We start from the raw sequence: 25123 nt of genomic DNA, 5'->3' as shown, positions 1-25123 counted from the left end.
ATTTGTAATACGATTCAGCAGGCTCATTCTACAGCAGGATTGCCATTCTACCAGTAAGGTGGGCTCATCCTGTGCGGCTGCCCGAGGGGTCTCGGCATTACACCTTTGCCGAGCTGCTACTTGGTCGGGATCAAACACCTTTACAAAGTTTACAGTTTGATACCCTGACTGATGAGGACCTCTTGTTTGGTCAATCGGTGCTGCAGAGTCGTCCGCACTCTCCCGCCCGTACTAGAGCTTTGGTATAAACCCCATGGTTCTTGAAGCATCCCCAGCATCCTCTAGGATGTATGAGAAAATAGAATTTTAATACCTACCGGTAAATCATTTTCTCTTAGTCCGTAGAGGATGCTGGGCGCCCGTCCCAGTGCGTACTGTATCTGCAGTTATTGGGTATGTTTACACACATGGTGTGTTGTGTTTCAGTCAACCTGTTGCTGATGAGGTTCATGCCATGACATGCGTTATGCTGTTATTGGTTGTGTTTACACACACAGGTTGTGTTATGCTTTATGTCAGCGTATTGCTGCATATTCTTCATGCAGTCGGCTGGTGTTCTATTGAAAGCCAAGTTCTGCGGCATACTGGAGGTGTGAGCTGGTAAGATGCTCACCGTGGTTTAACAATAAATTCTTTCCTCGAAATGTCCGTCTCCCTGGGCACAGTTACTTAAACTGGAGTCTGGAGGAGGGGCATAGAGGGAGGAGCCAGTTCACACCCAATCAAAGTCTTAAAGTGTGCCTATGTCTCCTGCGGATCCTGTCTATACCGCATGGTTCTTGAAGCATCCCCAGCATCCTCTATGGAGTAAGAGAAAAAGATTTACCGGTAGGTATTAAAATCCTATTTACCCAAATCCTGACAACACTTGTCTAACGATCTGTAGCATTTGTAAATCCACAGTAATTATGTGTAGGAATTTTAGCAAACTAGGATCCTCCTCCCTGTTACGGCATTTGCATTGAGTTCATGGAAAGTTTTGGGGAAAATCAGTAACTTATCTTAAAACAATAACAGCAAGCAGTCCAGCAACAGCTATATCCCTTCTCTCAGCTAGATCCCAACACCTGCAATCTCTACCGCCAACACCTTCATCATCAATATCCTCACTAATAATCAGAGTTAGTCCTGCATCCAGGATACAGCTAAGTGACTCCTCCCCTATCCAGGATTCCCCAGAGGAATCCTTCAACGCTAGGCCTTCTGCTATTGCTGGGGATGGATCTTCATCCACGAACAGGACCAAGAAGACTACAAGTAGTTTCAAACAACAATCGACTGTTAAACAATCCCTTGCAAGAGGTAGCAAGTATGACAGCTGTAACATAGTCGCTTGATAGCGATGCTAAAATTAGATCTGCGTCAAATATCAGCCATTAATGCAGTTAATTGAAGTCCTGTATCACCGCTACCAAATTACATCTTGGTTCCATTTTACTAGACAAGCAATTCCTTGCATATATCAGGATGTTAAAAAACAACAACCTATTTACTGGTCTACAAAATACTATTGGACCCATTGTCCACTTAACCACAAATATGTGGACAAGTGGAACTGGGCAAACTACAGATTACGTAACTGTGACAGGCCATTTGGGCGGTGAATCATCTTCAGCAGCCTCTAACAAACAACTCCAACTCATTCAGAGGCAGGCTACTCTCTGTATCACTGGCTTTACTAAGAGGCATACCGCTAACAACTTGTTAGAAAAACTAAGGGATGTCATAGCAAAATAGCTTACTCTGCTTGGACTCTCCTCATGATCTGAGATTTCTGATCAACACAAATATTGTGAAAACATTACAGCTGGGTGAATTCCAACACGTCCCATGTTTTGCTGTCATAATCAAATTGATAGTACAGAGTTTTTAAGAAATGACAGTGGTGTGCAGGAGATGATGTTTGTGGCCCGAAAGATTTCGGAACATCTTTGGCATTCAGCAGCTGTATAAAGAATACTGCAGCACCTGCAAGAACAGTTCAATTTGCCCTGCCACCAGAAAGAGATAGTAGTAAGGTGGAACTCCACATAGGCGTGCGCACGGGAGGTGCCTGGTGCGCACAGGCACCCCCTAATGTCAGGCACCCCCCCCGCAGCACGTCACGCCGATCATCGCTGTCTGCTGCAGTAGCACACTGATACAGCGATGATCGTGATCGGATAACCTCCTCCTCGCGCTGCCCAACACCATTGATTTGATTCACTGTCTCCCTCCCGAGTCCCGCTGCGCTGCGCTACCGCCGCCGCCCGCCGGTCACACACTTACACACAGAGCTGCCTGTCACTGTCAGCTGTGCGGCAGCGGCTTCTTCCTGGACTGGTGGGCTGGCCACATACAGCCCAGCCCACCCACCGTCACTGTCATAAACTGACATAAACTGACTGCCTCGCGGTGTGAGTGTGACGTCATCACGTCACACCGCGCGCCCTCCCTTCCTTCCCGCCCTGGCTGAGTGGCTGCGCTGTGGGCTGTACTCCCGGCTCCCAGCTCCGGGCTAAGTAAAAAAGAAGTTAAATTAACAACACATGCTAATTTCAAGTGTGTGTGTGCCCTGCTCTGCCGCCCGGCCCGGACGTTGTCGACCGCTGGAGGGGGACTCAGAGAGGAAGACAGTAGTCGTCTCACCATCCTGCCTGATCCTCAGCCTGCCTAATGTGAGTGAGAGACTCACTGTCTCTCAATCTGTGTTCAGGCGGGGGTGGGGGTTGGGATAAAATTTACCACAATAAAATAAAGGTTTATCACACTATATATATATATATATATATATATAATGTGTGTGTATGTATATATATATATTTCTGCTGCAGGGTACACTGGGCCCCACTGGGAATTACATTGGGGTGTAGAGTAGGATCTTGATCCGAGGCACCAACAGGCTAAAAGCTTTGACTGTTCCCAGAATGCATAGCGCCGCTGCCGCATATAATGTTAGCTATTATGCATAAAATGGATTCTTATCTCAGTGGATTAATGTTACTGAGCATTTATGATATAATTAGCGCTGTCAACATTGAAACATTTGTATTTGTTTATGTATTATTATTAGTCTGGAGACGGGCACTGTGGTGACGTCCATATCCGACGCCTGACAGCGGGAGACGCCGTAGACCCGGCAGGAGATTTGTGGTGATGGGTGCACTATATAGGTGAGTGTTTGTGAATATGTCTGTTATCTTGATGAAAATGCTTATGCATTTGAAACGCTGACCAGAAGCTTTGCAGCGTCTAGTCCAGCACTCCTTAGATGTCACAGAGTAGTTGCCCGGGTGCCCTCAGTACGATGGTGTATGTGTGTATGTATATATATATATATATATATATATATTTATTATGTGTTGTTTTTTTTAGCTAAGCAATCAGTAGTTTACTGAGTGCACCTTTAGACTATAATCTATAGGTGCACTCGGTAAACTACTGATGCTTCATATATTCTCTCTACTATAGATATATAGATCAGTGAGAGGCTGCTGCACTCACAGGTCTTGTAATCCGTAAGCATGTTATATACTTGTCCACCTCATCTTAGCAGGACACTCCAGTCCATATACAGGTCAAAGTTTCATTTTATTGCATTACATTTTGTCAAGACATACAAAATTTTATGTAATGAAATGTTGACCTGTATATCTTTTAAAGTGATTTACAATACAGGCAATATAATATATCTGCTGTAATGTAGGGGGCAACGGTCAGATGTCAGCGAGGTCCCAGGCTTACAGCTTGTTAGGTTTAATAAACCTCTGCCAGCCCTCACTCTACACTCTATTCAAATTCCTTGTATTATTTAGTTTGCTTTGACTGCTAATATATGGGGCTGGCACGCCCAGTAGGCGGGGTTAGGCACGCCCAGTAGGCGGGTCTAGGCACGCCACTCCAGTCGTGCACCCCCTAATAAAATGTGCTGCGCACGCCTATGGAACTCCACCATTTACATGCTTCAGCAGATGGAAGAACAGCAAAAAATCATCCAAACCTACACAACAAACCATAACATTGGGAGAGGAGAGGCAATGTACCTTACTTCAGCATAGTGGAGAATACTTTGTTTTGTACAAGGTGCTTAAACCATTCTAAGTAGTCACCTGTGAAGTGAGTTCAGTCACTGCCAGCTTGAGACAGGTGATTCTCCTAATTAAAATTTTTGCGAAAATCAACTTGAGAATTTGAAGAAGATAAAGCAAAGCGATTCTGCTAAGTATGTCACACTTTTAGATCAAATCCTTTATTCACTTCACCAAGATCCAAAGTCAGTCAATATCTTGCAATGGGATCACAACATTTTGGCAACTGTGCTTGATCCCAGGTTTAAGTCATACGTCATGTCTTTCTTTCCAATTGACCAAGGGGGTCATTCCGAGTTGATTGTAGCTGTGCTAAATTTAGCACAGCTACGATCATGTTCCCAGACATGCAAGGGAATGCCCAGCACAGGGCTAGTCTGCCCTGCATATCTGTCCGCCTCCCCCCCCCCCCCCGCACAAGTACAAAAGCATCGCACAGCGGCGATGCTTTTGTACTTGTGGAGTAACTCCCGGCCAGCGCAGCTCCTGTGGCTGGCCGGGAGTTGATCGTCGCTGCCCCGGTCGCAGCGGCTGCGTGTGACATCCCGCACGGTCCGGCCACACCTGCGTGGACTGGACCGCGCCCCCATAACGGCGGCCAAATGCCGACATGTTGCCCCTCCCGCCCAGCAACCGCCTCTGCCTGTCAGTCAGGCAGAGGCGATCACTAGAGAACGATGGCCTTCGGCCGTCGGCATGCGCCGGCGCCGCAGTTCTGACCTGATCACTGCGCTGTGATAAACTGCAGCGAGCGATCGGGTCGGAATGACCCCCAAGTTCGCAGCTCAAGTGCTACATGACATAATGACATCTCCGCCTTCACTTTCTCTGGCAACTGCTGCTGTCAGGAAAAACTCAGCTTTCCCTAGAGGCCTAGTGGTGCTGCAGAGGAGACAGCATAACATTTTGACCATTTGGTCAGGTCTAAAAGAATTGCGTAAAATTAGTGACAACTCTACTGTAACGCCATCTGGTATGAACACTATTCAAAGAATGCTGTAGGGTTATTTAAATAACAGCATACAAGTAGGTATGTCACAGAGTCCCCTTGAGTACTGGAAGGAAAAAAGGCAATTTGGAGGCCCTTGTACAAACTTGCTTTGCATTACTTAAGCTGCCCACCCCCCAGTGTGTACTCAGAATGAGTTTTCAGCACAGCCGGCAACCTTGTCAGTGATTGGTGTAGGAGGCTACTTTCTCAAAATGTGGAGAAGATGATGTTCATCAAAATGAACTGGAAATTCCATGAGGAATTACCTTTACCAGCAATCACATCAAAGTATAGAGACATCTGTAATGGTGAATTCCAGCGGGGATGAATTAATATTGTTTGAGGATGATATACACACTGAAGAGTATGAGGATAATAATGGCAATGATATCTTGCCACTGTAGAGATCATAGACAACACTGTTAGCATAGCTGCCCCTGTTGCTGAACTGTCCTTTTTAATATCCAACATACGGTGGGTGGGAGGGCCCAAGGGCAATTCCATCTTGTACCACTTTTTTTTTTTGTCACTGCTGTGTGGCAATATTTCATAGATGTGTTATAAACTGCTGTGTGTGTGTGTGTCGCTGCTCTGTTGCTTAGTAACCAGCCAGCTTGCTTTAGGCTTTGTCCAAAATTGGAAAAAACAATATTATAACCTGTGAGGTGGCCAAAATTACTAGAAATTGAGTAGAAATGACTAGAAATTTATGGCATTGAGATTAATAATCCTGAAGTTAAAAAAAAGGCCCGAATTATGTGATTCTAAAAGTTTTTATAATTAAAAAAAAAAATACAGATCCAAAACACGAAGTTAATACAGATCCAAAACAAAAACACGGGGGTCGGAACACATCCACAATTGTTTGGAACCCACTAATCACTGGGCTAGGACTTCCCAGGGAACAAAGGTATTCTACAGTAGAAAAAGAGTTTCTAGCGCAATACATAGGACTTTTGGTACTACCTTTTAGATACAGAATTTACACTGGCCACTAATCATATAAAGTAACATTGGCTGTAGATTAATAATAAAGTAAATATGACTTACCGGTTCTTGGTGATACAGTCATTTTGCTTTAGAGGGGAATGTAGAGAATTTGTGTAAGTCCTTGCTACCTAATTTGGTCATACTAGGGGGAGGAATATGTGACTAGGTGGTCCTCTAGTGACTAGGTGGTGGCCATCATGTGGAAACCCATAATAAGCACTGCCATTTTAGATAAACCATTTCTCATGTACAGTAGTTGCCATCAGGGCCATAACTTGGTGTGTGCCAGTGGTGCCTTGCCCACAGCGCATATGCACTGTGGACACAGAACTGCTGGCAACAACCGCACTGCTGCGTTGCTACATTTTTATTTTCAGTCTGCCGCTAGCTACAGCGCCCAGCTACTCCTAACATAGGTAGCTAGGCGGCGGACAGCGCTACAGCTGAACTTCCAGTGCTTCGTCAACCTTCACCCCTCCCTGCTTCCCCTTCTGTATACACCCCAGCCCGCCCGCAGTGTACTGTGCTGTGAAGAGCTGCGGCGTTTGGGTGGCTGTGGGAGGGAGCATAGGACACTAAGCAGCAGTAGGAAATAATGTAAGTCAGCTTCTCCCTCCCTGTCTTCTCGCACAGACACTACACCTTAAGGTTATTGGGGTTTTTGTAAGGGGCTCTATGAGGCATAATGTATAAAGGCTCTACCTAGCATAATGTTAGGTGCTTTACCTGGCGTAATGTGTATAAGAGGCTCTACCTGGCATGTATAGGTGCTCTACATGGCATAATGTATAGATGCTCTACCTAGCATAATGTTAGGTGCTTTACCTGGCGTAATGTATATTAGGGGTACTACCTAGTGTAAGGTATAAATGGGGATCTACCTAGTGTAATGTTTATAAGGGGATCTACCTGGCATAACGTGTATAAGGGATACTACTATGTGGTGTAATGTGAATAATGGACACTACTGTGCGGCATTATGTGAATTGGCACTATTCTGTGGCATTGCCCCTTCCCCATGAAGCAGGGGCATTTTAAGAGAGGAGGAGGCCTGTGTGCAGCCTTCTGAATCAGGGGCCCCCTCCTCTCTGACCGAGGCAAAAGGTTTTAATACCTCTCCGGAGTCCCCCGGCGGTGCCATCCTTTTACGCAGCGGCAATAGAGTCTGAGCACAGACTCTATTACGCATGCGCAGACCTCCGCGAACATAACGCAGTGGCCATTTCCCAAAGATTTTTTTAATGCGCATGCACGAAACTACGGAAAAATGGCCGCCGTGACACGTTTACAGAGTTTTCAGCAGGCGCAATAGAGTTTGTTCCCCATAGTGTTCAGATTCTATTTCACTGCCGAGAAGGGATGGCTCCGATGGGGGACTCCAGAGAGGTAAGTATTAAACAAATCGGTGCAGTGTGTGCGGGGTGGGCCCCCCTGGACTCCCAGGCCTGTGTGCCTCGCACACACTGCACCCATTATAGATACGCCAGTGCCATGATTTGATGTCCCTATATTTTTCCACGTGCCTTAGACGCACACTGTCCCTGTTTTAAATATGGGGGTGGGGCACCAAAATGTCTAGTTATGGCATTGGTTGCCATGGTCCCCTGGACTATGGGTCTACAAGATCAACACCTACATCGGCCCAAGCAACTCCACCTAGGCATAGTGTGCATGTTAAGGGGGCCGTGGAGTGGTCTCGATAGGGATTTACATGATAAGTAACCTGCCAAAAAGCAGAAATAAAGCAATGTTTCTGTATATTGATATTCAACATTGATAATAATTAAATAGGAAATGCTCATACATTCAAAGGTTCTTAAATAGCAATTTAATGTATACCTATTTTGATTGTCACAATGAATCTAGTATGATCTTGATGTTCAGTTTGTACATAACAGAGTTTAAAATTGTTCTATTCACATTTAATATAAGAAACTTCAGCAGAGTTAGTTTTTCTCAATAGAGATCACAAAATACAGTAGGGGCAGACACAAACTTCAATGCAAATCATCTGTAATTGCTATCTCATTGCAGGTATTTGCCCCTCAAGAGCTGACCACAACCCTACTGTCCATATGTACACTTGGGTGTCAGGGAGACTCCCTGAAATCATAGCAATCTCCCTGAATCCCTTAAGAGTCTACAAATCTCCCTGCACCTTACTCCCATTATGTAGCGCAGTGGCGGAACTAGCGAGTGGTGGGCCCATGTGCGACAAAATGCTTTGGGTCCCCCCCATCTAAGTCCACCGCCTCACCCCTGGAGAGGATCTGGTGAGGGGGACCTGCTCAGGGCCAGAGAAATGGATACCTAGCAACAGTGCTGTAATTAGTCATTTTAGTGCTGTGTGTAAGAAATGGCATCGGAGCCCCGCCCCTCTATGTAAAACAGGGGCAGTGCGCGCCGCAGGCACGCGAAAAAAATAGGGGCGTGGCTTCATGGGGAAGGGGTGTGGCCACAAAATAATATCAATTCATATAACAGTGCACAGTAGTCTCCATTATTCAAATTACGCCGCACGGTAGTACCACTACACCAGGTAGAGACCCTTTTACACATTATGGCGGACAGCTTCCCCTTTTTTACACATTACGGCAGATAGCATCCCCCTTTTTACACATTACGGCAGACAGCGTCCCCTTTTTACACATTACGACAGACAGTGGGCTCTTTTTACACATTACGACAGACAGCGTCCCCTTTTTTACACATTACGGCAGACAGCGTCCCTTTTTTACACATTACGGCAGACAGCGTCCCTTTTTTACACATTATGGCAGACAGCGTCCCCTTTTTACACATTACGGCAGACAGCGTCCCCTTTTTACACATTACAACAGACAGCGTCCCCTTTTTTACACATTACGGCAGACAGCGTCCCATTTTTTGCATATTACGGCAGACAGCGTCCCATTTGTTATACATTACGGCAGACAGCGTCCCATTTTTTACACATTACGGCAGACAGCGTCCCCCTTTTTACACATTACGGCAGACAGCATCCCCTTTTTACACATTACGACAGACAGTGTGCCCTTTTTACACATTACGACAGACAGCGTCCCCTTTTTTACACATTACGGCAGACAGCGTCCCTTTTTTACACATTACAGCAGACAGCGTCCCCTTTTTACACATTACGGCAGACAGCGTCCCATTTTTACACATTACGACAGACAGCGTCCTCTTTTTTACACATTACGGCAGACGGCGTCCCTTTTTTACACATTACAGCAGTCAGCGTCCCCTTTTTACACATTACGGCAGACAGTGTCCCATTTTTTGCACATTACGGCAGACAGCGTCCCATTTATTACACATTACAGCAGACAGCGTCCCATTTTTTGCATATTACGGCAGACAGCGTCCCATTTATTACACATTACGGCAGACAGCGTCCCATTATTTACACATTATGGCAGACAGCGCCCCCTTTTTACACTTTACGGCACACAGCGGGGTATATTTACTAAGGTCCCGATTTTGACCGAGATGCCGTTTTTTCATCAAAGTGTCATCTCGGTAATTTACTAAGCAATAATCACGGCAGTGATGAGGGCATTCGTAATTTTTTGGAAGTCCAAGAAAAAAATTACGAATGAATACACCATCGGTCAAAACGCGGCTGTTTAAGTATGAATCTCGGTAATTTACTAAGAAGTGCAAAGCAAAAAAAAAAAAAAACACTGCCGTGAAAAATTACAACTCGTAAAAAAGTGCTAAAAAAAAACAGACCTGCTTTTTTAATCCGTGATTGTATAGGCATGCAGGGATCCATGAGATCCGTGCATGTATATCAGTGGGAAGGGGTGGGAAAGTGGTTATTTTCTTAAAAAAAATAGCGTGGGGTCCCCCCTCCTAAGCATAACCAGCCTCGGGCTCTTTGAGCCGATCCTGGTTGCAGAAATATGGTGAAAAAATTGACAGGGGTTCCCCCATATTTAAGCAACCAGCATCGGGCTCTGCGCCTGGTCCTGGTTCCAAAAATACGGGGGACAAAAAGAGTAGGGGTCCCCCGTATTTTTAAAACCAGCACCGGGCTCCACTAGCTGGACAGATAATGCCACAGCCGGGGGTCACTTTTATATAGTGCCCTGCGGCCGTGGCATCAAAAATCCAACTAGTCACCCCTGGCCGGGGTACCCTGGGGGAGTGGGGACCCCTTCAATCAAGGGGTCCCCCCCCCCAGCCACCCAAGGGCCAGGGGTGAAGCCCAAGGCTGTCCCCCCCATCCAATTGGCTGCGGATGGGGGGCTGATAGCCTTTTTTGAAAATGAAAAGATATTGTTTTTAGTAGCAGTACTACAAGGCCCACCAAGCCTCCCCCGCATGCTGGTACTTGGAGAACCACAAGTACCAGCATGCGGCGGAAAAACGGGCCCGCTGGTACCTGTAGTACTACTACTAAAAAAATACCCCAAAAAAGACAAGACACACACACCTTGAAAGTAAAGATTTATTACATACATCCACACAAACATACATACATACTTACCTTATGTTCACACGAGGATCGGTCCTCTTCTCCAGTAGAATCCAAGGGGTACCTGTTGAATAAATTCTACTCACCAGCTCCAGGGTCCCAGGCTCCTCGTAGCATCCATTTGTAATCCACGTACTTGATTAAAAAAAAAAACGGAGAGCCGAGCCACGCACTGAAAGGGGACCCATGTTTTCACATGGGCCCCCTTTCCCCGAATGCCAGAAACCCACTCTGACTGATGTCTAAGTGGGTTTCTTCAGCCAATCAGGGAGCGCCACGTTGTAGCACCCTCCTGATCGGCTGTGTGCTCCTGTACTGTCTGACAGGCGGCACACGGCAGTGTTACAATGTAGCGCCTATGCGCTCCATTGTAACCAATGGTGGGAACTTTGTGGTCAGCGGTGAGGTCACTTTCGGTCAACCGCTGACTACAAAGTTCCCACCATTGGTTACAATGGAGCGCATAGGCGCTACATTGTAACACTGCCGTGTGCCGCCTGTCAGACAGTACAGGAGCACACAGCCGATCAGGAGGGTGCTACAACGTGGCGCTCCCTGATTGGCTGAAGAAACCCACTTAGACATCAGTCAGAGTGGGTTTCTGGCATTCGGGGAAAGGGGGCCCATGTGAAAACATGGGTCCCCTTTCAGTGCGTGGCTCGGCTCTCCGTTTTTTTTTTTTAATCAAGTACGTGGATTACAAATGGATGCTACGAGGAGCCTGGTACCCTGGATCTGGTGAGTAGAATTTATTCAACAGGTACCCCATGGATTCTACTGGAGAAGAGGACCGACCCTCGTGTGAACATAAGGTAAGTATGTATGTATGTTTGTGTGGATGCATGTAATAAAACTTTACTTTCAAGGTGTGTGTGTCTTGTCTTTTTTGGGGTATTTTTTTAGTAGTAGTACTACAGGTACCAGCGGGCCCGTTTTTCCGCCGCATGCTGGTACTTGTGGGTCTCCAAGTACCAGCATGCGGGGGAGGCTTGCTGGGCCTTGTAGTACTGCTACTAAAAGCAATATCTTTTCATTTTCACAAAAGGCTATCAGCCCCCCATCCGCAGCCAATTGGATGGGGGGGACAGCCTCGGGCTTCACCCCTGGCCCTTGGGTGGCTGGGGGGGGACCCCTTGATTGAAGGGGTCCCCACTCCCCCAGGGTACCCCGGCCAGGGGTGACTAGTTGGATTTTTGATGCCACGGCCGCAGGGCACTATATAAAAGTGACCCCCGGCTGTGGCATTATCTGTCCAGTTAGTGGAGCCCGGTGCTGGTTTTAGAAATACGGGGGGACCCCTACTCTTTTTGTCCCCCGTATTTTTGGAACCAGGACCAGGCGCAGAGCCCGATGCTGGTTGCTTAAATATGGGGGAACCCCTGTCATTTTTCCCCCCATATTTCTGCAACCATGGTCGGCTCAAAGAGCCCGAGGCTGGTTATGCTTAGGAGGGGGGACCCCACGCATTTTTTTTCTCCGTTTTACAGTGTTTATTTAAAAAAAAAAAAAAATGAACCCCAGCACGGATCACACAGATCCGGCCGAGATTCATTGTGATAAAGTCGGCAGTGTTTTGCTAATCACTGCCGTAAAAAACGGGAAAAAAACACGAATGACATCGACATCGGAACAAATGAAAAATCCGAATACGACAGCTTAGTAAATTAGGCGTAATAAATTCAAAAAGTTGCAGTTTTACACTTTCGATGTCATTCGTGATTGAACTTTGACCTTTTTCCGAAAATTACGAATGTTAGTAAATATACCCCAGCGTCCCTTTTTTACACATTACAACAGACAGCGTCCCATTTTTACACATTACGGCAGACAGCGTCCCATTTTTTGCACATTACGGCAGACAGCGTCCCATTTATTACACATTACGGCAGACAGCGTCCCATTTATTACACATTACGGCAGACAGCGTCCCATTTTTTGCATATTACGGCAGACAGCGTCTCATTTATTATACTTTACGGCAGACAGCGTCCCATGTTTTGCACATTACGGCAGACAGCGTCCCATTTATTACACATTACGGCAGACAGCGTCCCATTTTTTGCATATTAAGGCATACAGCGTCCCATTTATTATACATTACGGCAGACAGCGTCCCATGTTTTGCACATTACGGCAAACAGGATAGATAGATAGATAGATAGATAGATAGATAGATAGATAGATAGATAGATAGATAGAAGATAGAATAGGTATACTTATCGTTTCCGCTGGCTCAGGCTACTCGTGCAGCTTCTGTTCTGGCAGGGGAGAAGAAGGAGGAGGAGGGGTGGAGGAGGGAGCCGCAGCAGCGCTATGTCATTGGTAGAAGCGCTGCAGCTGCTGGACCTCTCCTTTACCATAGGCTGCCCTCCGCCACTGTGAATGCTGGGATGCGATGCGCCGGTGCGCGCATCATCTCCTCGGCGGCGGCGGAACACAGCGGCAACCAGGCGGCATGTAATGAGTCAGTTTGACTCATTACATGTCGTTCTGGCTGCGGGCCCCTTGACAGTTGCGGGCCCCAGTGCAAGGCACCGCCTGCACTGGCGCTAGTTCCGCCTCTGATGTAGCGGTTATATTCTTGGGGGAAAAAATGTAATTAGAGATATACACATTCAAATAGGATCATCAGTGCCATATCCCTGCATTGGTTATAAGGCAATGATCCCTATGGCTACATGCATTTATAAATAAGGTTTCTTGTGGCCACTTAAATGGAACCACTTGTAAAATACAATACATGAGCAACCCTTGAAAAGTATCAATGTCTTTTCATCAACAAGTAGATCTTACTAATTACTTTGGGGCTCATTTACATTTGGCTGCAAGTTATTTTTATGACACGTCTGTCAAATGTAGCAGTACATGTCCACGCTTATACAGTAGGTGTTACTTTCGCAATCTCACTGAAATGCTTTTTCAAAAGTAGGCAAGTATGCTTTGTATTGCAGTCTCCATAGTATTTATGTTAGCGTTCCTGCAACAACTTCATCATAAGTACTGAACTGTTGAACTTGTAAATTCTAAGGTTAAAGACAACTCAAGCTAGTCAGTTTAGGTGCTCTGTTTAAATTTCAATACAGACCTGTTTTTTGAAGTCAGCGGCTATTGTTATAAATGCTATTATGCTGTTATGCAAGCGTGTAATGCACAATATGATATGCAAATAGAATCTATCTGATGTGTCCGGCTGCTGATGTTAAGAGCTTAATACTTTTTCATTAATGCGATGTGAGTGTGCAATGGAATTCTAAAAAATATATGACTGCAAGGAATACACAAAATATTTTCAAGGATTTCCACAAAACTAAATATTGAGGAGTTCATATTTAGCAAAAGATTGTGCAGACATTTTTATTCCAAAGAAACTGTGTAGCTTGATTGGAAGTAAGGAACAAGTTGTTGGGTGACTTTAGGTTGAGCTAATGTGTATTCTAAATAATTTAGAGGAAAAGTTACACATTTAGCCTAAACGCTTTTAATAGCCTGCAGATATACAAGGCCTGATTCAGAGGACGATGCAAAAAGGTAAATTTACTAAGGTGGGAGTTTATTTAGAATTGGTGATGTTGCTCATAGCAACCAATCAGATTCTACTTAACATTTATCTAGCTGCTTCTAGACGATAATAGATAGAATCTGATTGGTTGCTATGGGCAACATCACCAGTTCCAAGAAATTCCCACCTTAGTAAATTTACCCCAAAGTGTTCACAATGCTGATGTTTGCGCAGTTGAGTGATTATTGTTGTACTACACATGCATCTGGGTTGCATGGTACATCTGCTACAATGGTCAAGAGATGTCGGTCTCAGTGAGAATATTTTCGCAGTGTGATTGACAGTACGTGAGAGCTTATGAGTTGGTAGCGGAGGAAGTGGTGGCTAGTCAAATGCGAGTATGTCGCAAGCGTTTTGTTGGTTTGTCACAGCCTGCAACTGGGGACTCATATGCCGTGTAATGGCTCTGGTAACTTACTTGCGATTGACATTCTGAATAATCAGGGTTGTTCTAAGGTCCCATGGTGCAACCGATTTTGCGCCTTTGTACATAAGCGGCGCCTGTGTACAAATCAACATATTTTTGAAGATCCTCTACATCCAAATATTCCATTGCACAGGCCAAGGGCGTAGCTAATAGAGATGAGCGCCTGAAATTTTTCGGGTTTTGTGTTTTGGTTTTGGGTTCGGTTCCGCGGCCGTGTTTTGGGTTCGACCGCGTTTTGGCAAAACCTCACCGAATTTTTTTTGTCGGATTCGGGTGTGTTTTGGATTCGGGTGTTTTTTTTCAAAAAACCCTAAAAAACAGCTTAAATCATAGAATTTGGGGGTCATTTTGATCCCAAAGTATTATTAACCTCAAAAACCATAATTTCCACTCATTTTCAGTCTATTCTGAATACCTCACACCTCACAATATTATTTTTAGTCCTAAAATTTGCACCTAGGTCGCTGGATGACTAAGCTAAGCGACCCTAGTGGCCGACACAAACACCGTGCCCATCTAGGAGTGGCACTGCAGTGTCACGCAGGATGGCCCTTCCAAAAAACCCTCCCCAAACAGCACATGACGCAAAGAAAAAAAGAGGCGCAATGAGGTAGCTGTGTGAGTAAGATAAGCGACCCTAGTGGCCGACACAAACACCGTGCCCATCTAGGAGTGGCACTGCAGTGTCACGCAGGATGGCCCTTCCAAAAAACCCTCCCCAAACAGCACATGACGCAAAGAAAAAAAGAGGCGCAATGAGGTAGCTGTGTGAGTAAGATAAGCGACCCTAGTGGCCGACACAAACACTGGGCCCATCTAGGAGTGGCACTGCAGTGTCACGCAGGATGTCCCTTCCAAAAAACCCTCCCCAAACAGCACATGACGCAAAGAAAAAAAGAGGCGCAATGAGGTAGCTGACTGTGTGAGTAAGATAAGCGACCCTAGTGGCCGACACAAACACCGGGCCCATCTAGGAGTGGCACTGCAGTGTCACGCAGGATGTCCCTTCCAAAAAACCCTCCCCAAACAGCACATGACGCAAAGAAAAAAAGAGGCGCAATGAGGTAGCTGACTGTGTGAGTAAGATAAGCGACCCTAGTGGCCGACACAAACACCGGGCCCATCTAGGAGTGGCACTGCAGTGTCACGCAGGATGTCCCTTCCAAAAAACCCTCCCCAAACAGCACATGACGCAAAGAAAAAAAGAGGCGCAATGAGGTAGCTGACTGTGTGAGTAAGATAAGCGACCCTAGTGGCCGACACAAACACCGGGCCCATCTAGGAGTGGCACTGCAGTGTCACGCAGGATGTCCCTTCCAAAAAACCCTCCCCAAACAGCACATGACGCAAAGAAAAAAAGAGGCGCAATGAGGTAGCTGACTGTGTGAGTAAGATAAGCGACCCTAGTGGCCGACACAAACACCGGGCCCATCTAGGAGTGGCACTGCAGTGTCACGCAGGATGTCCCTTCCAAAAAACTCTCCCCAAACAGCACATGACGCAAAGAAAAAAAGAGGCGCAATGAGGTAGCTGACTGTGTGAGTAAGATAAGCGACCCTAGTGGCCGACACAAACACCGGGCCCATCTAGGAGTGGCACTGCAGTGTCACGCAGGATGGCCCTTCCAAAAAACCCTCCCCAAACAGCACATGACGCAAAGAAAAAGAAAAGAAAAAAGAGGTGCAAGATGGAATTGTCCTTGGGCCCTCCCACCCACCCTTATGTTGTATAAACAGGACATGCACACTTTAACCAACCCATCATTTCAGTGACAGGGTCTGCCACACGACTGTGACTGATATGACGGGTTGGTTTGGACCCCCCCCAAAAAAGAAGCAATTAATCTCTCCTTGCACAAACTGGCTCTACAGAGGCAAGATGTCCACCTCATCATCATCCTCCGATATATCACCGTGTACATCCCCCTCCTCACAGATTATCAATTCGTCCCCACTGGAATCCACCATCTCAGCACCCTGTGTACTTTGTGGAGGCAATTGCTGCTGGTGAATGTCTCCACGGAGGAATTGATTATAATTCATTTTAATGAACATCATCTTCTCCACATTTTCTGGATGTAACCTCGTACGCCGATTGCTGACAAGGTGAGCGGCGGCACTAAACACTCTTTCGGAGTACACACTTGTGGGAGGGCAACTTAGGTAGAATAAAGCCAGTTTGTGCAAGGGCCTCCAAATTTCCTCTTTTTCCTGCCAGTATAAGTACGGACTGTGTGACGTGCCTACTTGGATGCGGTCACTCATATAATCCTCCACCATTCTTTCAATGGTGAGAGAATCATATGCAGTGACAGTAGACGACATGTCCGTAATCGTTGTCAGGTCCTTCAGTCCGGACCAGATGTCAGCATCAGCAGTCGCTCCAGACTGCCCTGCATCACCGCCAGCGGGTGGGCTCGGAATTCTGAGCCTTTTCCTCGCACCCCCAGTTGCGGGAGAATGTGAAGGAGGAGATGTTGTTGACAGGTCGCGTTCCGCTTGACTTGACAATTTTCTCACCAGCAGGTCTTTCAACCCCAGCAGACTTGTGTCTGCCGGAAAGAGAGATCCAAGGTAGGCTTTAAATCTAGGATCGAGCACGGTGGCCAAAATGTAGTGCTCTGATTTCAACAGATTGACCACCCGTGAATCCTTGTTAAGCGAATTAAGGGCTCCATCCACAAGTCCCACATGCCTAGCGGAATCGCTCCGTGTTAGCTCCTCCTTCAATGTCTCCAGCTTCTTCTGCAAAAGCCTGATGAGGGGAATGACCTGACTCAGGCTGGCAGTGTCTGAACTGACTTCACGTGTGGCAAGTTCAAAGGGCATCAGAACCTTGCACAACGTTGAAATCATTCTCCACTGCGCTTGAGACAGGTGCATTCCACCTCCTATATCGTGCTCAATTGTATAGGCTTGAATGGCCTTTTGCTGCTCCTCCAACCTCTGAAGCATATAGAGGGTTGAATTCCACCTCGTTACCACTTCTTGCTTCAGATGATGGCAGGGCAGGTTCAGTAGTTTTTGGTGGTGCTCCAGTTTTCTGTACGTGGTGCCTGTACGCCGAAAGTGTCCCGCAATTCTTCTGGCCACCGACAGCATCTCTTGCATGCCCCTGTCGTTTTTTAAAAAATTCTGCACCACCAAATTCAAGGTATGTGCAAAACATGGGACGTGCTGGAATTTGCCCAGATTTAATGCACACACAATATTGCTGGCGTTGTCCGATGCCACAAATCCACAGGAGAGTCCAATTGGGGTAAGCCATTCCGCGATGATCTTCCTCAGTTGCCGTAAGAGGTTTTCAGCTGTGTGCGTATTCTGGAAACCGGTGATACAAAGCGTAGCCTGCCTAGGAAAGAGTTGGCGTTTGCGAGATGCTGCTACTGGTGCCGCCGCTGCTGTTCTTGCGGCGGGAGTCCATACATCTACCCAGTGGGCTGTCACAGTCATATAGTCCTGACCCTGCCCTGCTCCACTTGTCCACATGTCCGTGGTTAAGTGGACATTGGGTACAGCTGCATTTTTTAGGACACTGGTGACTCTTTTTCTGAGGTCTGTGTACATTTTCGGTATCGCCTGCCTAGAGAAATGGAACCTAGATGGTATTTGGTACCGGGGACACAGTACCTCCAACAAGTCTCTAGTTGGCTCTGCAGTAATGATGGATACCGGAACCACGTTTCTCACCACCCAGGATGTCAAGGCCTCAGTTATCCGCTTTGCAGTAGGATGACTGCTGTGATATTTCATCTTCCTCGCAAAGGACTGTTGGACAGTCAATTGCTTGGTGGAAGTAGTACAAGTGGTCTTACGACTTCCCCTCTGGGATGACCATCGACTCCCAGCAGCAACAACAGCAGCGCCAGCAGCAGTAGGCGTTACACGCAAGGATGCATCGGAGGAATCCCAGGCAGGAGAGGAATCATCAGAATTGCCAGTGACATGGCCTGCAGGACTATTGGCATTCCTGGGGAAGGAGGAAATTGACACTGAGGGAGTTGGTGGGGTGGTTTGCGTGAGCTTGGTTACAAGAGAAAGGGATTTACTGGTCAGTGGACTGCTTCCGCTGTCGGCCCAAGTTTTTGAACTTGTCACTGACTTATTATGAATGCGCTGCAGGTGACGTATAGGGGAGGATGTTCCGAGGTGGTTAATGTCCTTACCCCTACTTATTACAGCTTGACAAAGGGAACACACGGCTTGACACCTGTTGTCCGCATTTCTGGTGAAATACTTCCACACCGAAGAGCTGATTTTTTTGGTATTTTCACCTGGCATGTCAACGGCCATATTCCTCCCACGGACAACAGGTGTCTCCCCGGGTGCCTGACTTAAACAAACCACCTCACCATCAGAATCCTCCTGGTCAATTTCCTCCCCAGCGCCAGCAACACCCATATCCTCCTCATCCTGGTGTACTTCAACACTGACATCTTCAATCTGACTATCAGGAACTGGACTGCGGGTGCTCCTTCCATCACTTGCAGGGGGCGTGCAAATGGTGGAAGGCGCATGCTCTTCACGTCCAGTGTTGGGAAGGTCAGGCATCGCAACCGACACAATTGGAGTCGGACTCTCCTTGTGGATTTGGGATTTCGAAGAACGCACAGTTCTTTGCGGTGCTACTGCTTTTGCCAGCTTGAGTCTTTTCATTTTTCTAGCGAGAGGCTGAGTGCTTCCATCCTCATGTGAAGCTGAACCACTAGCCATGAACATAGGCCAGGGCCTCAGCCGTTCCTTGCCACTCCGTGTGGTAAATGGCATATTGGCAAGTTTACGCTTCTCCTCCGACAATTTTATTTTAGGTTTTGGAGTCCTTTTTTTACTGATATTTGGTGTTTTGGATTTGACATGCTCTGTACTATGACATTGGGCATCGGCCTTGGCAGACGACGTTGCTGGCATTTCATGGTCTCGGCCATGACTAGTGGCAGCAGCTTCAGCACGAGGTGGAAGTGGATCTTGATCTTTCCCTAATTTTGGAACCTCAACATTTTTGTTCTCCATATTTTAATAGGCACAACTAAAAGGCACCTCAGGTAAACAATGGAGATGGATGGATACTAGTATACAATTATGGATGGACTGCCGAGTGCCGACACAGAGGTAGCTACAGCCGTGGACTACTGTACTGTGTCTGCTGCTAATATAGACTGGTTAATAAAGAGATGTAGTATGTATGTATAAAGAAGAAAGAAAAAAAAAACCACGGGTAGGTGGTATACAATTATGGACGGACTGCCGAGTGCCGACACAGAGGTAGCTACAGCCGTGGACTACTGTACTGTGTCTGCTGCTAATATAGACTGGTTGATAAAGAGATGTAGTATGTATGTATAAAGAAGAAAGAAAAAAAAACCACGGGTAGGTGGTATACAATTATGGATGGACTGCCGAGTGCCGACACAGAGGTAGCTACAGCCGTGGACTACTGTACTGTGTCTGCTGCTAATATAGACTGGTTGATAAAGAGATGTAGTATGTATGTATAAAGAAGAAAGAAAAAAAAACCACGGGTAGGTGGTATACAATTATGGACGGACTGCCGAGTGCCGACACAGAGGTAGCTACAGCCGTGGACTACTGTACTGTGTCTGCTGCTAATATAGACTGGTTGATAAAGAGATGTAGTATGTATGTATAAAGAAGAAAGAAAAAAAAACCACGGGTAGGTGGTATACAATTATGGACGGACTGCCGAGTGCCGACACAGAGGTAGCTACAGCCGTGGACTACTGTACTCTGTCTGCTGCTAATATAGAATGGTTGATAAAGAGATGTAGTATGTATGTATAAAGAAGAAAGAAAAAAAAACCACGGGTAGGTGGTATACAATTATGGACGGACTGCCGAGTGCCGACACAGAGGTAGCTACAGCCGTGGACTACCGTACTGTACTGTGTCTGCTGCTACTATAGACTGGTTGATAATGAGATGTAGTATGTATGTATAAAGAAGAAAGAAAAAAAAACCACGGGTAGGTGGTATACAATTATGGATGGACTGCCGAGTGCCGACACAGAGGTAGCTACAGCCGTGGACTACTGTACTGTGTCTGCTGCTAATATAGACTGGTTGATAAAGAGATGTAGTATGTATGTATAAAGAAGAAAGAAAAAAAAACCACGGGTAGGTGGTATACAATTATGGACGGACTGCCGAGTGCCGACACAGAGGTAGCTACAGCCGTGGACTACTGTACTGTGTCTGCTGCTAATATAGACTGGTTGATAATGAGATGTAGTATGTATGTATAAAGAAGAAAGAAAAAAAAACCACGGGTAGGTGGTATACAATTATGGATGGACTGCCGAGTGCCGACACAGAGGTAGCTACAGCCGTGAACTACCGTACTGTGTCTGCTGCGACTGGATGATAAATAATGATATAAAAAATATATATATATCACTACTGCAGCCGGACAGGTATATATTATATAATGACGGACCTGCTGGACACTGTCTGTCAGCAGAATGAGTTTTTTATAGAATAAAAAAAAAAACACCACACAAGTCACACGACGAGTGTTTAACTTTTTCAGGCAATCACAATATAGTATACTACTAACTATACTGGTGGTCAGTGTGGTCAGGTCACTGGTCAGTCACACTGGCAGTGGCACTCCTGCAGCAAAAGTGTGCACTGTTTAATTTTAATAATATGTACTCCTGGCTCCTGCTATAACCTATAACTGGCAGTGCTCCCCAGTCTCCCCCACAATTATAAGCTGTGTGAGCACAGTCAGATATATACATAGATGATGCAGCACACTGGGCTGAGCAGTGCACACAGATATGGTATGTGACTGAGTCACTGTGTATCGTTTTTTTCAGGCAGAGAACGGATTATATTAAATAAAACTGCACTGTCTGGTGGTCACTGTGGTCAGTCACTACTAAACTCTGCACTCTCTACAGTACTCCTAAGCTCCAGTAAATCAAGTGTCTCTGTTTAAAATCAATCTCACTCTCTCTCTTCTAATCTAAATGGAGAGGACGCCAGCCACGTCCTCTCCCTATGAATCTCAATGCACGTGTGAAAATGGCGGCGACGCGCGGCTCCTTATATAGAATCCGAGTCTCGCGATAGAATCCGAGCCTCGCGAGAATCCGACAGCGTCATGATGACGTTCGGGCGCGCTCGGGTTAACCGAGCAAGGCGGGAAGATCCGAGTCGCTCGGACCCGTGAAAAAAAACATGAAGTTCGGGCGGGTTCGGATTCCGAGGAACCGAACCCGCTCATCTCTAGTAGCTAATATAGGTTCTGGGAATTCAGCTGCTATGGGGCCCAGAGCTGAGAGGGCCCCACCTTTCCTGTCACAGTTACAGTACATGTGTTATATACATTTTCCACCATTGGGTGGTACATAGGGACCCTTACAAACTTTTGCCTTTCGGCCTACAATATATATAGTTTCTCCCCTGGACCTGCTCATTGTACTGTGGTATAAAATTAACTGGAGGGCATTATAATGTTACCTACAGTAATATGAACTGGGTTTCTGTAATGTGGCACAATATGAAATGGAGGCACTGTATATAGTAATGTGAATTAGAGGCACTGTATTGCATAATGTGTACTGGCAGCCCTACAATGTTTACAAAATTTGGTTTATAAAATAAACTAGGGCAGTACTTTAGGGCATAACATTAACAAAGGCACTATTGTAGTTCAGTACATGAACTAGGGCACTATTGTGGGGCATACAATGAATAACTGATGCAGAGAGATATCTCTAGAAGCATTCGGACAGGGGCCCCTTCAAAATGTTGCTATGGGTCCTACAAAGTTCTAGCTATGCCCCTGGCACTGGGCCAAATTCTCATACTCAGCTACAATGAGTGTACATTCTTTATGTACAGTATTCAGGGTAGATATCTAACCCAGACAGTGACCATTGAAGTGTTTTAAGACTGAATTGAACCCTTTGTTATGTATTGGGCTAACAGTCTAATTCTGTTGGTATAACCATAAAATGTGAATAGACACATGAATTGCAAGCTTAAGTTATTTGACTACTGGCAGATCCTCACAGCTCACAATATTTTTCACTAATATTGGACAAAAGCTGGCTGGCTAAACTATGCAACAGAACAGCGACACACACATGGCAACTATTTCTGTTTAAAAATGTGTTGCAAATTAGTAATGTATCAGAGTAATAACCAAAAATGCAAAAAACATCACCAGTGCCCCCAAAAATCCAGCCCCGAAAAGTGGTGCTAGATGGAATTGTCCTTCGGCCCTCTCACTCACCTTAATAATTGATATTAAAAAGGTTATGCGCAGTTTAACGAACCAAGCACTTCAGCAACAAGGACTGCCATTTCTGTGGCTGAAGTGCTTGGTTTGTTTGGGCCTCCACAAAACAAGCTACCAATGGTCTTAAGGCAGCTAAGCTAACAGTGTTGTCTATGATCTATTCAGTGGCAAGATGTCATCATCCTCACCCTCATCAGTGTGTATATCATCCTCAATATTAATTCGTGGGCAGCATGGATGGTGGAATGGTTAGCATTACTGCATCACACCAATGAGGTCATGGGTTCGATTCCCACTATGCCCTAAATCTGTGGAGTTTGTATATTCTCCCATTGCTTACTTGGGTTTCCTCCAGGTACTTTGGTTTCCTCCCACAATCCAAAAATATACTGGTAGCTTAATTGGTTTGCAATGAAATTAACTCTAGCGTGAATGTGTGTACATTCACGCTAGAGTTCACGTAGGGAATATAGATTGTAAACTCCACTGGGGCAAGGACTGATGTGAATGGCAAATTATTCTCTGTAAAGTGCAGTGGAATATATGTGCGCTTTATAAATAACTGGTAATACATAGTAATTGCCGGTAAAGGTCTTCCTTGTGGAATTTCCAGTTCATTTTGATGAACATCATCATTTCCACATTTTGAGCAAGTAACCTCCTACGCTGATCACTGGCAGGTTTCCCAGCTGTTCTGAAAACTCTTTCTGAGTACACATTGAAATGTGGGCATCTCAAGAAATGCAAAATGAGTTTGTACAAGGGCTTCCAAATTGCCTGTACTACTTCCAATTCTCAAATTAACTTTGTGAAATACCTGTTTTACGCTGTCATTTAAGTAATCCTCCATCATGATTTGGCTCATGTCTGTAACAGATGGAGTTACGGTAGAGGCGTCACTAATTTTGGGCAAATCTTTTAGACCTGACCAGATGTCAAAATGTTGTGTTGATGCCTCTGCATCACCACTGGGTCTCTTGGGAAAGTTTTTTCCTGACATCAGCAATTTCCAGACAAACTAAAGGAGGAGACGTCATTGTGCCATGTACAACTTGAACTACTCACCAGGAGCTCTTTGCATCTATTAAGATCTGGGTCAGTTGGAAAGAAAACCACAATGTATGACATATCTAGGATCGCCAAAATGTAGTGATCTGATTTCAAGATATTGACAACCCTTGGATCCTGTTGAATGAATAAAGAACTTGATCTACAAGTGTGACATACTTAGCAGAATTGCTGTGTTTCATCTCCTCCAAATTCTCAAGCTGCTTTTCTAAAAGTCTAATTAGGGAAATCACCTAACTCAAGCTGGCAAGCTGAACTCACTTCACAGATGACTACTTCGAATGGTTTTAGCACCTTGCACAACACAGAAAGTATTACCTCCCCCTCCTCTCCCAATGTTATGGTTTGTTGTATAGCTTTGGATCGATTACTGTTCTTCCATCTGCTGAAGCATATAAAGGGTGGATATCCACCTTGTTACTATGTCTTGCTTCAGTTGGTGGCAGGGCAAATTGAACTGTTCTTGTAGGTGCTTTCGTCTCCTGCATGCCCTGGTCATTCCTTAAACAATTCTGTACCACCAATTTGATTGTGTAAGCAAAACATGGGACGTGTTGGAATTCACTCAGCTGTAATACTCTCACAATATTTGTGGTGTTATCAGAAATCACAAATCCTGAAGAGAGTCCAAGCAGGGTAAGCCATTAGCTATGATATCCCTGAGTTTTTATAAGAGGTTGTCAGTGTTATGCCTCTTATTTATGCCAGTGATACAGAGAGTAGCAGGGGCAAATGCAGGATTTCTGGAGGGGGGTTTCCAAATGTTTGATTTTAGAATTATTGTCACCAGCCCATGAAGGGTACATAATTAGTATGTAACAATTTATGGTCTGCCCCAAACGAAGTGCAGTTTATGTAATACAGATGGGTCCTCTGTTATCTTGACTGTTTCTGCGCCTAGACAGAGGTTTAGTCATGCCTAGGTTGCTGAGTTTAATCACGGACAGGCGCGTTGAGGCATGACTAGATACTCAGCATGCAATACACATCTCCACCACTGGGTGGCTATTGCTTCACTAATCCAGTACTTTAGTTTGAATAGCGGCAGATTGATCTACAGTACAAGCTCTGGCAAATGGTCAGTGACGACTGTAATGTTAATATACAGTCCTGTACTGCATAGTGTACACACAGATGGTGACCAGTGGTCAGACGGACAGAGTAAAAAAGAAAAAAATTGTTTATTCAGATGCAAACAAACGTGTTAAAACACTTGTGTATGCAGACGCAACTAATGTGTGAACACTTGTGTATGTAGACACAACTAATGTGT

This window comes from Pseudophryne corroboree, chromosome 1 (assembly GCF_028390025.1).
Source record: "Pseudophryne corroboree isolate aPseCor3 chromosome 1, aPseCor3.hap2, whole genome shotgun sequence".
Taxonomy (NCBI): Eukaryota; Metazoa; Chordata; class Amphibia; order Anura; family Myobatrachidae; genus Pseudophryne; species Pseudophryne corroboree.
This window is presented reverse-complemented; position numbering follows the sequence as displayed.